The following is a 16,333-nucleotide window of genomic DNA, read 5'->3' on the forward strand; positions in this document are numbered from 1 at the left end:
AAAGTCTATGACCTATAGGTTCTTTCCAATGACTTCAATTAGTTCTCTGTCATAATAGAATGAGAGAGAAAAAAAAGTAATAATCACTAAGGTGATAACACAGAGGCAAAGAGTGTATTACAAGTTCTAAGAAGAATTTTAAAACCTCTTTAACAGGTTATGAAAGTGCCTCCAGCCAGAAAGCAGGTAGGAAATAGCACTTCCAGCTATAATTACTTAAACAAAGGAACAGTCACTAGGCTGTTGAATTGCCTTGGGTCATTTGGATACCTTGGGGCTCAGGGGAAATTTGAAAATTTCACAAACATCTCTTGAGTTTTCACTTAGTGGGGTCTTGTTTACCTTTCTAATAAGATTACAAGATTCCAAATAAGAAGCATCGGATATTCTTCTCCATTGGGAGCCTGTTAGTATACTCAACTTCAATTATCCAACCACACCTTTGATGGAGCTGCCTAGATACATAACATTAAATGCCAATCTTCTGCAGGAAATTCTTTGTTAGCATTACAATGCCAAGTTCCTGAGAAACATGCATCAATATAACAAGAGAGGCAGAGCCCTGGGACAGAGTTTGGAAAAAAAATTCTTTAAAATGAGAGTATTGGAGTTGCTCTGTAAGGATCACTCTGGCTTTGACATTATTTGACAATAATTATTTCAATTTGATGTAAATAGGAAAAGAAACATATGCCAAGAAAAATCTAATGTCAAGAGCCCCAATAGCTCATTTGACTAGCACTCAGGGCTAATGACCCTAGAGATAATGGCACAAATGTGATAGCTTCTTAGCTTAGTTGCTGTCACATATCTTGCCATATCTCTGCCTAGCACTCTCACAACTCTTTCTTTTGGTCACATCACCAGAGAAACAGATAAAAGCATGGCAAGATCAGTATAATGAATTCCCACTGTAAAGAATAGAGTAGAAATCTGCATTATTCTACTCATGAGCAGACTTTTAAACAAAACACAAAATACAATTCTCACCTAATTCATCTTGCTGCCCAAAGCATGTTAAACATGTACAACCAGGAGACTCTCATTGTTGTGGGTGCCTGGGCAATTCTACTCCCACCAGTCAACTATATATTTACCAAGAGCCTGCTGATGCCAGCTGTACTTTGTATTGTCATTCCATAATTATAATTAAATATGGTAAAGTATAAGTACAAAAAGAGAAAAATAGAGTGATTTCCATGAAAATTAAATTGCAACTCAATAAAGGCAAGTTGCTTTAAAAAAATGTCAAATTAGGTATATTAGTCAGGATTCCCTAGGGAAACATAATCAACAGAAGCTATCAGTCAATAGTCTGAGATTTTTATAAGAGTCTCTAATGTGACCACGGGGAAACACAAGTCCAGGTTCTGTAAGCAGGCTCCTAACCTGGGGCTCTGATTAAAGTCCAATGAAGGTCCTTGATGAGTTTCCAGGGAACATTGCCCATACAAAGACAAGCTGGGAAATTCTCCCTGACTGCTGAAATCATTTCCCTTTTAAGGCATTCAGCTGATTGGATAAAATGTCACTCATTGCTGATAGCAATCTCCCTGGTTGATCGTAGATGTAATTGGCCATCTCTGCAGTAAACTCACTAATGACTAGAGCCCATGAATGTCCTTTTATTACAATTAGCCCAGTGCTTGCTTGACCAAACAACTGCACACAATTCCATGGCTAAATTGATACATTAGCCTAACCATCAAAGTAGATGTGGGTGAAACAACTGTAAAAGATTGGTTCAAGGGAGTCACAGATATCCAGAAGGATGCCACACTCAGATTTCATTACAAGTGTCTTTAAAATTGTGCTCTACTTTAAAGAAATTGATTGAAATCACCAAGAATAGATGTAGCAGTTTGACATTATTTATGAATTCTAAAAAGATATTATTTTCGTAAACTAATTCATTCCTTAGGGTGTGATACCCTTTGACTGTACTAGATTCAGCTGATATGTCTTTGATTAAATTATGTTAAAATTTGGACTTTGATTCCCACATCATTAGGGCAGCTCAGAGTTGAGTCCCTACCTCCTTGGTATGCTTTAGCAAGAACAAAGATGGAGAGAGATAACTCCATAGACATGGTAGAGGCCCTGTGAAGAGAGCCATCCCCTGGATAGTTTACAGCTGACCTTGTGAAGAGAACAGAGCGACTGAGCCCAGAAATGAGCCCAGTGAAGAGGGACAAGTCCTGTGTCAGCCTACAGTTTAGATCTGTAGAAGCTGAACCAATGGAACTGTTGTGGAATTTAAGAGAAGTTCAATTATTTGAGTATAGAGAGGCCAGGACTCAGGAATGATTTTGAGAAGGAAAAATGGTTTATTGACGGCCGGCCGGACTCGGGAGCTTTCTGTTTGAATCCCGAGCCCGGAACAAGATTTTCAAACGTCTTTTATACAGAGAGGAAAGGCCAAATGGTCCCTTTGTTTCAGTTCTCAATAGGCTTCAATTAGCATATATCTCTTTCACATCTTAGGTAAGCTTTTAGCAAGGACTCCAGACATTTTAGATAAGCCTTGGTTTTTGCATTTCCCCTAAATACTTAAAGTTTATAGCCCTTGCTTTGTTAAACATTTCCTGGGACTGGAGCCTGCTGGTCCCTAAGAGCAGGACTGCAGCCTCTTACCGTTTCACACCCACAAGTCAAACAACTTAGTTATCTCTGAAGAGACAAAGAGCCTTCCACCCATAGCCCACATCATTCCCCCCCTTTGTCAAAGTTTACTTGCTAAGCTTTGGCATAATTATTGTTGTAGCTATGAGGTGGATGACTGTTTGTTGTCTTGACTGATTATTTATCAGTCTTTAGTACAGCATCAAGGACCGTTTTTAGAAGTTTAGAACTTTTCATTCTGGACAGCAGAATCTTGGGCAGGGGCCTCCCGCAGTTATTCTGCTGCCACTGGCACTCACGTGGATTTCCAGTCAGGTTCCAGATCCATCTATTACTTTTATTTTACTCTTAAAGAGTTTACACCTTTAATTTAAAAGGGGTGCTGAAGGGAGACGATCTCTTTTCTGTAACTGCTTCCTGCTGGCCATGGGCTGTAGTCATTGCCTAATAAGGTGTAAAACTCTTTAATTTATTCTAACTGGAGGAAGATGGATCTGGCATTCTGTACGAAGTTGGATGAAGTTTTCATATGGTTAATAAGATGTTCACTCTGAAAGAAACAAACTTAATTAAAATTTTGGAATACCTGTTTTTAAAAGAGGACACATTGGATTACAGAGGTAGACAAGGTTAGGTGCCTATAAAGATGGCATTCCTTAAAAGCTGGTGGGAACAGCATATATGTTCTTTTTTAAGTTATCCATCTTTAGAGAGAAATTGCAACAGACACTTAGCTTTGTCTGAAGACACATTCCAAGCTGTTCAATGATTGACACTCATTCGCTTTGTCAGATGCTCCTGGTGAACTGGCACTCCTTGGGCAACTGGCTTCACTCAGGATTAGAACACTAATTTGGAAATATTCTTAGTTTTCACCTGTGGGAGTGATCAGAACTACAGAATAAAGATTTTTACACCTTGGTTTTCCTTGTACAATTTCTAGCAATTTTGACTTGTTCAATAGGTGACTCACCATCAGCAAGCAAGCCTCACTTTTGCTAACTGAGACTGGCTGAGACTGCCACCTTATTCTATAGACATGTTATTAACTGTTTAGAAAATGATTTTACCAGGAATTTAACATGTCTAATATACTTCTGCACTTGATCCAAAATAGAAAAGATAACATTACAATTATTAGGCATATATTTAGTACAGGATAAAAGTACAGCACTTAATATTAACTAATGTATTACTTAATGCATAAGGATTCAGAGTTGCCATTATTAGTTTTGAGTTTCAGGTTTGTAATACTTTACATGTTATCTCTCCATGAGAGCAGGCCATAATGCCAATTGTGTTTAAGTTTTACTTACAGTCTCCTGGTATCATGGCTCCACTTAGCATGTTCTTCAACGCAGTGAGCAAGTTGCAGCATCCTTCATCTTAGAGAGATTTTCCAGTATTCTACTAGCCTGGTGCATAGCGCTCTCTGGCACCATGGAACAGTGCCAGTCTGGAAGCGATATCCATTGTACACTTGGCTGTACCGAGTCATTATTGGCTGCAGGAGCTTGAAACTGCAATATAGTTTCCATCAACTTCAGGAGCAGAACCAGAGACTGATATAGCACATATTTTTAATTGAGGGGTCAGTGACCAGCCTAGCCAATAACTCACATGGAGAGGCCACCTGTAATGTATACAAGGCCTGGTTCGAATGCACAAGAGTTTGACAATGTTAAAGTTTATTCCTTGTTTTATATATATTTTAAACAACTTAACGCAATACATATATCAAATGACTATTTACTTACACAATTTTACTATGAAGATAACAGTAGGTACTTTACTTTAGTAATAGAGGAAAAATATTATTTTTCATTGTTAGAATGAAAACAGAATATTTCCAATAGAATCAAGACAACTTTTTATTACCATTTACTTAAATGTGTATTTTGCAGTGGCCTTCAGACAGGTTTATTATCATGAAGTTATTTCTGCTACCAATACCAATCTAAGTTTCTTTAGTTAACAATGACTTCTACAACTAGAACTATTTAAACATTTTCAGTTTGGAAGATGTTTTACAAACTCTTTATAATTGACTATAACTGCATTGACTAGACACCTCATGTTTAAATAAACTTACTAAATTACAATTACCAATGAAAGAAATTTACTCTTTATTTAAGAGAGCATATCTATAATCTTTTCCCTTTAGCCTAATTTCACCAATGTGAACTTACAATTTTCACTTACAATTTTCATTACTGTAAAGATTTTGTACATATGTTAATTTAGTTTATAAATTAACTATGGGAGATTACACTCAAGTTAAATAAAATTGAAACCATAATAGTTTATGCAAGGAATGTTCTCTTTTTCCCTTACAGGAAGCTAAAAACTTCTTTTCTTTAAGTTATGAAAATTATTAATTTAAAAGCATAACTGACTACCAGGTTTTAAAACACATGCATACTGACTTCCAGGTTTCAAAACACATTACACAATTACTTAATTTTTTAAAATCATAACCCAGGAAAGATCTCTCCATAGTTTTTATGGACTTTCCTTTACTTACTGAAATTTGTTAATAGAGCCACTAATTACCTTATTTTGTTGGAAAGAAATCTTCTGGAAGAAAATAAGGCTCACCAGATTGTGGAGAAGAAAATACTTTATTCTCAATCTTGCAAGAAGGGGCGCAGAGCCAGATATGGCTGGTGCCCCGAACAAAGAAAAATGACACAATTTATACCCCTAAGCCTAGCATGCAAGCTCTTCCTGTTTTTCCATAGATTGGATACTTCAGAAGTTACAGCTTATCTGAGATTTAACTTTCCCACGCAAAAGTTTGATTTAACTGCTTCTTCTATCACATTCCAACCATTTTAGTTTTTACCTGCTCCCCCCCTTTGTCAAATAAGGAATAGAATTTAGTGCTGAAATGGCACCGACTTAGTTAGCTCCTTCTTGGGCATCCTTCCACTGCCCATAGGACTGGCCTAAACTGGTCTCCTCCACTGCTGTCCAACCCGGGAGTGGGAGACTGAGGCAGCAGGCCGCCGGGTTACATCAACATTTTTCTTCTGTGAAAATTAACCTAATCTTTGTTTTGTTTTTTTTTTTCCAATTTATGGCTGACAAAGGTTTAAACTGGGAAATTACCAGGCAAACTGATTCTTAATTCCCTAGCCTAGTAGATAGGTTTAATCTGCCACACCTAGTCTTGCCTTAAAAGCTCTTGCAAAGAGGAGGCCCTTTCCCAATTGTTTCCATAATCAGATTTCTATGACTTTTTCATCCTGCTTAGTTCAATTTGGGCTTTAAGAATATTTATAAATATAACTGCATATTTAATTTTTAACAATTTGAGCAAATAGGCAGACATGAATAGTTTGACACAACAACATGACTTTAGTTACTTTAAACTTTTCAAAGACTTTTGAAACTCTTCTTAATTTGCACTATGACCATGCAGTTTACCACAAGAATTTTCTTTCTTACTTAATGGATTGTAATAACCAAAATGTTCTCAATGCCTTAGCACCATTTTGTTTTAGAACTTTATATTTTACCTTGAAATTAGCAGAATTTTGGATAAGCAACAAGATTAGTTTTATATATATTTACTGAGGCTATTTGAAGCCTCAGGGAGACAGACTGCTTTCTCTCATGAATTGCCACTCTTAGAACACTGACCGTCAAGGCAGGAGACTTCTCCCCCTCCACCCCCCTTTTGGTTTTGGAGATAATAAAACTCCAGTGGTCATTTAACCTTATTCTATCAGGCAGCAATTTATTTAGTTTACACTTGAATTCATGAGAGAAAGGGTTACTAATACCAGAAGAGGAGACAGTGATGTCCCAGCTCTTCTCAATTATGAAATAACCACAGGCAAAGGCAAAGGGCGAGGTTAGGCCTGAAGCAACCATAAACAAAGGAAAGGTTAGTGTAGAATTTACACTTAAATAATAGTTTCAGGCTAAATTCACCCAGCTATAATCTCAGTTATTGTCTTTTCACTGTTTTACAATATAAATGCATTTATAAATGATTTTAACTCTTAGTTACAGTTTTTATTAATTTTTTAAAACCTATTAATTTTATAACACCTTTAAATACCTTTCATTCAACTTATAACATATTAAATGAACTTAACCATTACTTTAATTTTTCCTTTAAAGTGAAAGAATAAATCTCTTGCAGTTAGTTTGAAATAAAAGGCTACTTTTCAGGATTTGATTTCTAGAACATAAAATGTTCTTTTAAAAGAACTCTTCTTCAAACATTGAGGATATGGTGAGGTTAAAGCACAAGAAGCTATTGATAAAATATTTTCTTTGTATATTGATCTTACTCAATTTAATCATAAAAATTTCCCTTCCACAAACCTTCTACACTTTCAGTATTCATTCAGGTTCTGTCCCACACTCTACTCTTTCCAATAATCAATCATTTTATCTTAGGACAAAATCATCTTCTGTTGCCTTAACAATAAAAACACACTCCATATATCCCACATACTAAGTTACCAGGCAAACTTCTTGCAACATATAATTGCCATTAATACTAAACAAGTTTGTTAAAATAATGAACTTTTCTTCACTTTAAATACTTAGTAGCATGTAATACCAGAAACAGTTTTTTTGGAAGCAAGTTGGCAGGGGAGATTGGCTGCCGAATAAGTTTGTTATAAAATTGCCTTTTATTATTATTATTATCAATTCAGTTTTGTTAAATAATGACTTTCTGCAATTAGCCACTTAAATACCTTAAACAATGCTTTGTAAAACTTTTATATTTATACCCTTAACACAAATTTTACCTTCACAGAACATTCTCTTACTTAAGGTTACTACAATACCTTCTAAGAACCTGAGCAGAATGCAAACGTATTTTGGCTTTGACACCCTAAGGAGGGAACTTTACTGCATTTATTCTGATTCTGCTTTTCACCTCCTTCACTTCCCCCCCTTCCAGGCAGTCGGGTGCACAACAAACAGGAATGCGGCTTATGAATAGAAGGGTGGACTCACTGGAAAGGGGCAAGCCGCTCCCCCCTTTCCAGCTTTCAGCCAAAATGGGCAGACAGAACCTACTCAAATTTGGCAACTCTCCCAGGAACCCAGCCGCCCTGACTGGGACATTCCCAACAGACTTGGGTGCTTGGCGCGGACACAGATGGCCTCCAAGCCCCGGCAAAGGGCCAGACCAGAGACAAGACACCAGAACATGCACAAACATCTAGACTCCTCAGCTTTTGCCCCAGAATCATTTCACCCCCTTGCCAATGGCAAGGGAGGGCTCCAGCTCAGCTGTAATTCTACTTCATGTAAGGACACAACTCCAACACTAACATTGAGCTGACACAGACAGAAGCACAAAGGTCACTAATCTGACTCACAAGTTTATATATTTATTTTCACCATGGCTGCCCCCACAGCCATCACAAACCTCAGAACACTTAACATTTGGTATAAAGCAAATTCATTCACAAATTAGCACCATAACAAAAGATTTCAGCTAGACTTTTTCACTGTTTAAACTTTACACCCAGACCAAGCTCCACCAGAAAAGCCGATCCATTTTCCTGTAACCAAGTTTTGTTTTCCTTAATCTAGACCAATTTCCAGGATATTAGGACTCGAACCTATAAATACCCTTCCTATTAAAATCGAGACTCCACTCCTTTAGTGGATATAAGACCAGTACCAGATTCTAACATGCAGTTAGACAAACCCAAAACACCAGGGCTTTTCCCCGGTTTTCCTCCTTTTCCCAAGCCTAGAGAGAACGGCTTCCCCCCAGCCTTCTGGGGCTACTAGGGTTCTCTCGGGAGGTGATCAGCCTCCCCTTCCTAGCAATTAAAGCTAGGGCCTTCCAGACTCTGCTCACCCGGGGAGTCTTACCTTCTTCCCTGTTCGGAGCTCTTTTTCGTTCCCAGAATCTTTCTCTTCAGACCTTCCATTGCCCCTTGATTTTGTCGGGAAGATTCTGGTGGAGCCCACATCTTTTCTGGATTAAATTTAATCCAGGGGCGCCCAGATTTGGGGTTCACCCGAGTCCTCCCGGCTTCCTCGGGGATTTGGAAGGGGCAGCAAAATGCTACCGTCTTTGGCCTTCATTTATTATCCCTTCGTGGTTGCCATTAATGTTGTGGAATTTAAGAGAAGTTCAATTATTTGAGTATAGAGAGGCCAGGACTCAGGAATGATTTTGAGAAGGAAAAATGGTTTATTGATGGCCGGCCGGACTCGGGAGCTTTCTGTTTGAATCCCGAGCCCGGAACAAGATTTTCAAACGTCTTTTATACAGAGAGGAAAGGCCAAATGGTCCCTTTGTTTCAGTTCTCAATAGGCTTCAATTAGCATATATCTCTTTCACATCTTAGGTAAGCTTTTAGCAAGGACTCCAGACATTTTAGATAAGCCTTGGTTTTTGCATTTCCCCTAAATACTTAAAGTTTATAGCCCTTGCTTTGTTAAACATTTCCTGGGACTGGAGCCTGCTGGTCCCTAAGAGCAGGACTGCAGCCTCTTACCGTTTCACACCCACAAGTCAAACAACTTAGTTATCTCTGAAGAGACAAAGAGCCTTCCACCCATAGCCCACATCAGAACCTTAAAAGGGAAGAGGAAGGCTGACCCCTTGCAGACATCACCCACTATCTTGATTCAACAAGTGGCAACAGTTTGGTAAGGAATTTACTTTGAGTTGAACTCTTTAGGGCCTTGTATCAATAAGTTTTACCCCAAATAAAAACCCTTTATAAAAGCCAACCCACTGAATAAACTGGGAGTGTGTGTAAACTACAAGTAAACTATAATCCTTGCTGTGTAGCAGTGTTTCAAAATGTATTCATCAAAAACAATGAATGTACTACACTGATGAAGATGTTATTGATGTGGGAGTTGTGGGAGGGGTGAAGAGTGGGGTATATGGGAAACTCTTGATATGGGCTATGTGTGGAGGCTCTGTGTTTCTTCATTAATAACCTGGGCTTTGTGTGTAAATTTACTAAATTTTAAGATTGCAGCATAAGCTATGTGTACATGAAAACAATAAGAACTGCAGCTCCGCCTTTCATAACCATGCCAACCAGTCCAATCTGCCTAGTTCCTGGAAAGCCAAATAAGTGATATAGGCTGTATAGGCTTTAGATATTCAGGGAGGATGCAGACTAAATTGGTTAATTCAAGCTTACCTGGAATGTGGGGGATATGTGTTAATTCAAGTATCTGGTACTCAAACACCTAAAACACTAAGGAACAAACAAAGAAAATTCTTTTGCATAAAATCACCATTTGACTCCCCACTCTTACATCCCCTGTGTAAAAGGAACCCAAAAATCCTATTCAGAGCTCAGGTTTTGGACAGGAATCCCTGAGCCCGACCGGCCATAACAAATTTTTTTCCTTCTCAAAAATATTCCTGAGTTCTGGCCTTTAATATGGATCAATGAATCTTTCTGCTTCACAACACTCTTATAATTTTTAATGTAATATTTTGTGTGATCTACTTATCTTTTTAAAAAGATAATAAAAATTTTTTAAATTTAAAAATTTTTTAAATTTTTTCCAAAAAAAAAGAGCCAACAGATTTCTGGTACTTTCCATTAGCACTCCCTTGGTTGCCTAATACAATGGATTATGTTGTGGTTTCTGAGAGTATGATAAAACCAGTGGGGTGCTGGATCTAGCTTGTACTGGCTTGCAAGAGTCAATTGTTATATTTTCAGGAACTCTGTGAGCCTGATGCTAAATATGGCCATTATTAAAAGTTAAATGATACAAACTTACAATTAAATGAATTATAATAAAATAAGGTGTGAAATACTGAAAACTCATCACTTCCCAAATATTTTACTATATTTTACTATTATTTATGCTTTTGAGGTTATTTTCATTTTTTATATCTGTTTCATGAAAAGACTGTAAAATAGTGTGCTGCCATTACTATGTGTACAGCTCTTCCCACTCCACATTCAGTGCCATGTTGCATAGCTTAAAAGTGACCACGGCGTGAATAAATGAACCATAGAAACAAAACACAACAATCAGGGGGCCATCCCCCCTAAAAAAAAACCACCCTTTTTCCTATGACAAATGGCTGACATGAGTATTTACAAATTTTAAGTTAAAATAAAAAATGCTAAGATGTGTATTTGCATACATATATGTGCATACACATATAAATTTATATTTTAGTATCTTTCATATCTCCTATTTAACTAATTTTAAACATTTACCTACAACTATTGGCTATGAGGATTTCTACTAGGGCAGAGTAAAAATATAAAACAAATTTTTGTAACCTTCTGGAATGTAGTTTGGCAACATTTATTGAGATACTTGAAAATTCATACTCCTTCACCCAGAAACGTCATTTCTGTTACTTTATCATAAGAAAATCATAAATGAAATTGTCAAATATATATGAGAATGTTCCTCATGTACTTTAAAGTAACAATACATGCATACATAAATAAGCAACCTAAATGTGCAGCAGTAGGCAAATGATTGAATAAATCATAAATCATAGTGCATCTATATATTAGAATATGTTATAGCCAGTAAAATCATGTTTTCAAAGAATGCTTAATGACTAGGAAGAAATACACCAAATATTAATAGTGGTTATCATGGGGTGGTGGGGCTTAAATCAATTCAATGTTTTATACTAGTGATACATCTCCTTTATTGAAATGTTAGAAAATAAATGAATATAAGAAAATAACAACCACCCATAAATCTACACTCAAAGATAATTATTGTAAATCTTTTGTTGTTTATCTTTGTAGATTTTTTACCTTGTGTGTATACATGCACGCACACACATTCTTAACCAAAATATTATCATAGGATGCATGTTATTTTGTGACTTTTTTTTTCATAGTACATCCAAAATATCTTTATGGATGATTTTTCACTTTATTTTCTTCTTTACAATTTTCTGGTTTTTTTCCCATTCTTTTTGTAATGAGCATAAAAAGTCTTATCTCCAAAGATGACCCCCAGGGAACCATTGCCTGTGAATCTTGGTTGGTCCCTGAATCTGGACTGACCCTTTGACTTATTTAAGCCAAAGAAGTGACATGACATGGTGCTAGCTCTAAAAGTCTAAGCCCTGAGAAGATCTAGAAGCTTCCACTTTTGTGCTTTTGGGAGCCACGAGACACCATGGAAGAAGTCTACTACCTCTCGTGGAGAGACTAAGTGGAGTTCATGTGGAGAGAAAGAGGCCCTAGGGCAGGGGTTCTTAACAAGGGCTCCATGAGCTTGAATTGAAATTCAAAAAAACATTCTTGTGGGGATGTGTTAGTGCAGGTGTGATATATTTATTAAATAATACATATTATAGTGTGGACTTAGTGAGGGGTCCATGGTTTTCACCTGAATGGCAAAGGAGTCTGTAGAACTAAAAAGTTTAAGAACCCCTGCCCTGTGAAGCAGCTGTGGCTCAATTAATTGGGCTCCTGTCTACCATAAGGGAGGCCCTGGGTTCATGTCCTGGGGCCTCCTTGTGAAGGCAGGCTCACCTGCAAGTGCCACCAAGTGCAGCCTGGCCCACAAGCACTGCAGAGAGCCAACTCAGCAAGGTGACACAACAACAAAAAAGGGAGACAAGCAAAAACACAGAAGAGTGCACAGCGAATGGACACAGAGGACAGACAGCAAGCAAGCCACAAGGGGGAGGGGAAATAAAATAAATAAATACAGACACAGAAGAAAGCACAGCGAATGGACACAGAGAGCAGACAGCATGCAAAAAGCCACAAAGGGGCAGGGGATAAAATTTTAAAAATAAAAAAATAAAAAAGAACTCCTACCCTAGGGTTACAGAGACAGAGGGAGAGGCCAAGTCTTTCATCATAGTTGAGCCCTGCTTTCTAGCCATGAACTCCAAGGCATGTAAATGAAGACATCGTGGACTCTCTAACCCAGTCAAGGTCCTAGATAACTAGAGTCCCAGCCAAAATTACGTGGAACAGAAGGACCATTCATTTGAAGTCAAGCAATCTGTAAAACAATAATAAATAACAAAAGTGTTGCTCTTTATGATATTAAGTTTTGGTAGGTTGTTAATCAGCAATAAATAACCAAAATAAAGTATATATTATTGATAGAATATGAAAAAGCAGCAATACCATTTTAAAGACATTACAACACACTTGTGCACACACTTTTGCATGCACATGTATGTGTGCACATACAAACACATCCATATATATGACCTGTTTCCTTCTTGAACACCTAATTACTATTGTCCAGCAATACTTACTATTTACAATTCCATTCAATATATGTCGAAAAAAGTTATCTTAGAGCAGTCTCAATATTGGAGGGAGCAGAAGCCAGAAATTTATCAAACGAGAAGTCACAAAGGATAAATATCCTTGGAGATCAGAAAAGGGGACTTAAGAGAAAAGACACTACCCACTTCACCATAGAAATAATTGTTCCTTCCTCCATAAGTCTCATCGATAGTCACAAATATGTTATTGGGAGGGGGGAAGTGCAGAAGAAAGACCCCTATCCTTTCATTATGACCAGCTGTGCCCATTTTAAAGCTATAGTCTCTCAGGCTCACCTTCTAGCCTCTACTTTGTGATGCTTTGTGATGCTGAGGCTGGGATTCTGCAAATCACATTATTCATTTGCAGGCTGGTTTCCTGATAGGCTCTGAAGGTAGGGAGTGATAGAGGCAGTGTGCAAGGCTGGAAGAGAAGAATGTAATACTCCTTCTTGTTTGCTTTCTGGTCCTGTTGTAGAATTTGAGAGAGGTTCAATTATTTGAGTATAGAGAGGCCAGGACTCAAGAATGATTTTGAGAAGGAAAAATGGTTTATTGACGGCTGGCCAGCCGGACTGGGGAGCTTTCAGTTTCAATCCCCAGCCCGGAACAAGATTTTTGAGTCCCTTTTATACAGAGAGGAAAGCCCAAATGGTCCTTTTGTTTCAGTTCTCAATAGGCTTGAATTAGCATATATATCTTCCACATCTTAGGTAAGCTTTTAGCATGGACTTAAGACATTCTAGATAAACTTTTAGTATATTTAGTTTGCATTTCCCCTAAATACCAAAGTTTATAGACCTCGCATTGTTAAACTGTTTCCTGGGACTGGAGTCGTTGCTATTGTCACTAAGGGCAGGACTGCAGCCTCTTACCGTTCCACACCCACAAGTCAGAGAGCTTAGGTTATCTCTGAAGATACAAAGAGCCTCCCACTCATAGCCCACATCAGTCCCTTAAGCTTTACCCCTGAAATGACCTTTCACTGAGGCTCCAGGCAGTTGGTTCTACTCTCCAGCTTTTTGTTCCAGCACTCCCAGAACCAGCTTTCTTTTGTTTGTTCAAGAGATACCTGAACCAGCCTGCAAGCACCCATTCCTCTATTACCTGGGCTCCAGTTCTATAGGGCCTCTCCTGGGAGCTTCTAGGTTCTGATAACTCAACCATTTTTCCTTTTTCCCCAGAGTCCTAAGGGTGGTAGCTGCTTCCTGAGATAAGGAGCAATAACAAAGGAACAGGTTTGGAGAGGGAGTCTCCAGCATTCTGTTTTGGACATTATTGTTAAAGATATCTTTGAAATTTGTACTTGCAATGCGGCAGACACTTTTTACCTCTTCATTTATTCAACCTCAGAATATTAAAATAAATTATTAAACTAGTCCATTATGAGTAAGAAACCTGTTGTCAATTTTTCCCACACCCCTCACCACCACAGTGAGGTAGTGACAGAGTTGAACAAACAGGGGATTTGTGCTGGTATTTGTACTGCTTCTAATTGTTCATGTGACCTTGAGAAGTCATGTCTACCTTCTCTCAGAATTAGTTTTCTATTTTTAAAACAAGTTTAATATTCTTTGGTTGACACCTAAAAAGTCATGATCGCTGATTGAGGAGGAAGGTAGAAGAATTGTGGTGGAGTTAGGAATTAGCAGTAGAGGAGAAAGGGGTGGGGAAAAGTTGCTTGAATGCTTCTGAGTTTAAGTTGTTTTCTTGCTGTAGATAGGGGTGCTAGGTTGAAATTTTAAATCACTTTTGCTTGGGAGGCAGGATGACACAGTGGTTAAGAGCACTGACTTAGATGCTACACAGAAATTTTTTTTCACATATGGTTTTAAGTTCTGTATTTACAGCATATTAACTCCAGGGTGATAGATAAATCATTTAAAGTTTCTGATTCTCAGCTTTGTCATCATCAAAATCTATATAGTTCCTTTGTAAAATAGGTTTGATGGATATGCGGCAGTAGGATGAACAACTGTATACAGTATTAAGAACTTTGTTACCTGTAATCATTTTAAAAAGCTAAACCTCCAAGTTTTCCCTTTGGAAAGACACATTTTAACTACTTGCCTAGGTTAAAAAGAACAGCTCTCACAGGATGATACTACTATTTTTAGGCGTTTGATATTCTTCTAGTAATGAGGAATATTGGAGGAATCCTTATGCTCTTTGGTAGATTCATTTGGAAAGAATAAAATTTTCCTGGATTCATCAAATTATGTACACTAAAACATACATCCAAGTGAATACTAGGTTAATATCATTGCTTTAATCACAGATGTATTAAGAAGAAAGGAGGCGGCGGACTTGGCCCAGTGGTTAGGGCGTCCGTCTACCACATGGGAGGTCCGCGGTTCAAACCCCTGGCCTCCTAGACCTGTGTGGAGCTGGCCCATGCGCAGTGCTGATGTGCGCAAGGAGTGCCCTGCCACGCAGGGGTGTCCCCCGTGTAGGGGAGCCCCATACGCAAGGAGTGCGCCCCGTAAGGAGAGCCGCCCAGCGCGAAAGGAAGTGCAGCCTGCCCAGCAATAGTGCTCCACACACGGAGAGCTGACACAAGATGACACATTGCTGTTTCTGACAACAACAGAAGCAGACAAATAGACACAGAGAACAAGACAACGGGGTGGAGGAAGGGGAGAGAAATAAAATAAAGTAAAAAGAAGAAAAGACGTTAAAGATTGGTTTTGTTTCATTTTGTTTTGTTTTCATATTACTGGGATATACTATACAGATGTCAAGAAAAACAAAAGGATGCATACATCAGTATTAATACAGACTATAAGAAACTATACTCATAGACACATGAATGATGTACAGGATTCATTTGCATAAAGTACTGTGACACATATACCAATTTTCCCTTTGAAGATAATGCATTTCTTAGTATTTCTAACCAGTGGAAACGGGTGGGGAAACTAAGAACAAGACCATCTTTCTAACATAAAGGAGTCAATTGTTTAAACTCCCTATGCTTACTTTCTAAATATTATTCTGCTGTGCTAGGTTATCTCTTAGCCTTAAAATAGAATTTTGCAAGTACCATTTACATCCTTATGTCAGTTCCTCACAGCAAAATAGTGAAAATTAAATATACAATTCCTGGGGTCAAAAGCCATAGGTCAGACAGACACAGGAAAAGGGAGCCAGAGTATTTTATTCTGCAATGAAAGAGGATTGCTTAAGCCCAAAGACCCCAAGAGGCTGGGCCCACTGAACAGCTCAAGAGGAGACCAGCCCTTCTATACCAGAGTAGGAAGATAGTTCATCTCCTCAGGTTAACACCCATTTTAGGTATATTAACAAATTCTCCACCCATCCCACACATATACACCCACACTCATATTCAAGCTTCTCCCTATGATGGTGGCACCTGTAAATAATGCAGATAATTCCAGGTCCTGAAGGTGCTGGGATATAAATTAGACCCCTCAGGCATTTGCATTACTTTTTCAAGTCACATGGATTGTT

The sequence above is a fragment of the Dasypus novemcinctus genome, chromosome X, assembly GCF_030445035.2.
Source record: "Dasypus novemcinctus isolate mDasNov1 chromosome X, mDasNov1.1.hap2, whole genome shotgun sequence".
NCBI classification, from domain to species: Eukaryota; Metazoa; Chordata; class Mammalia; order Cingulata; family Dasypodidae; genus Dasypus; species Dasypus novemcinctus.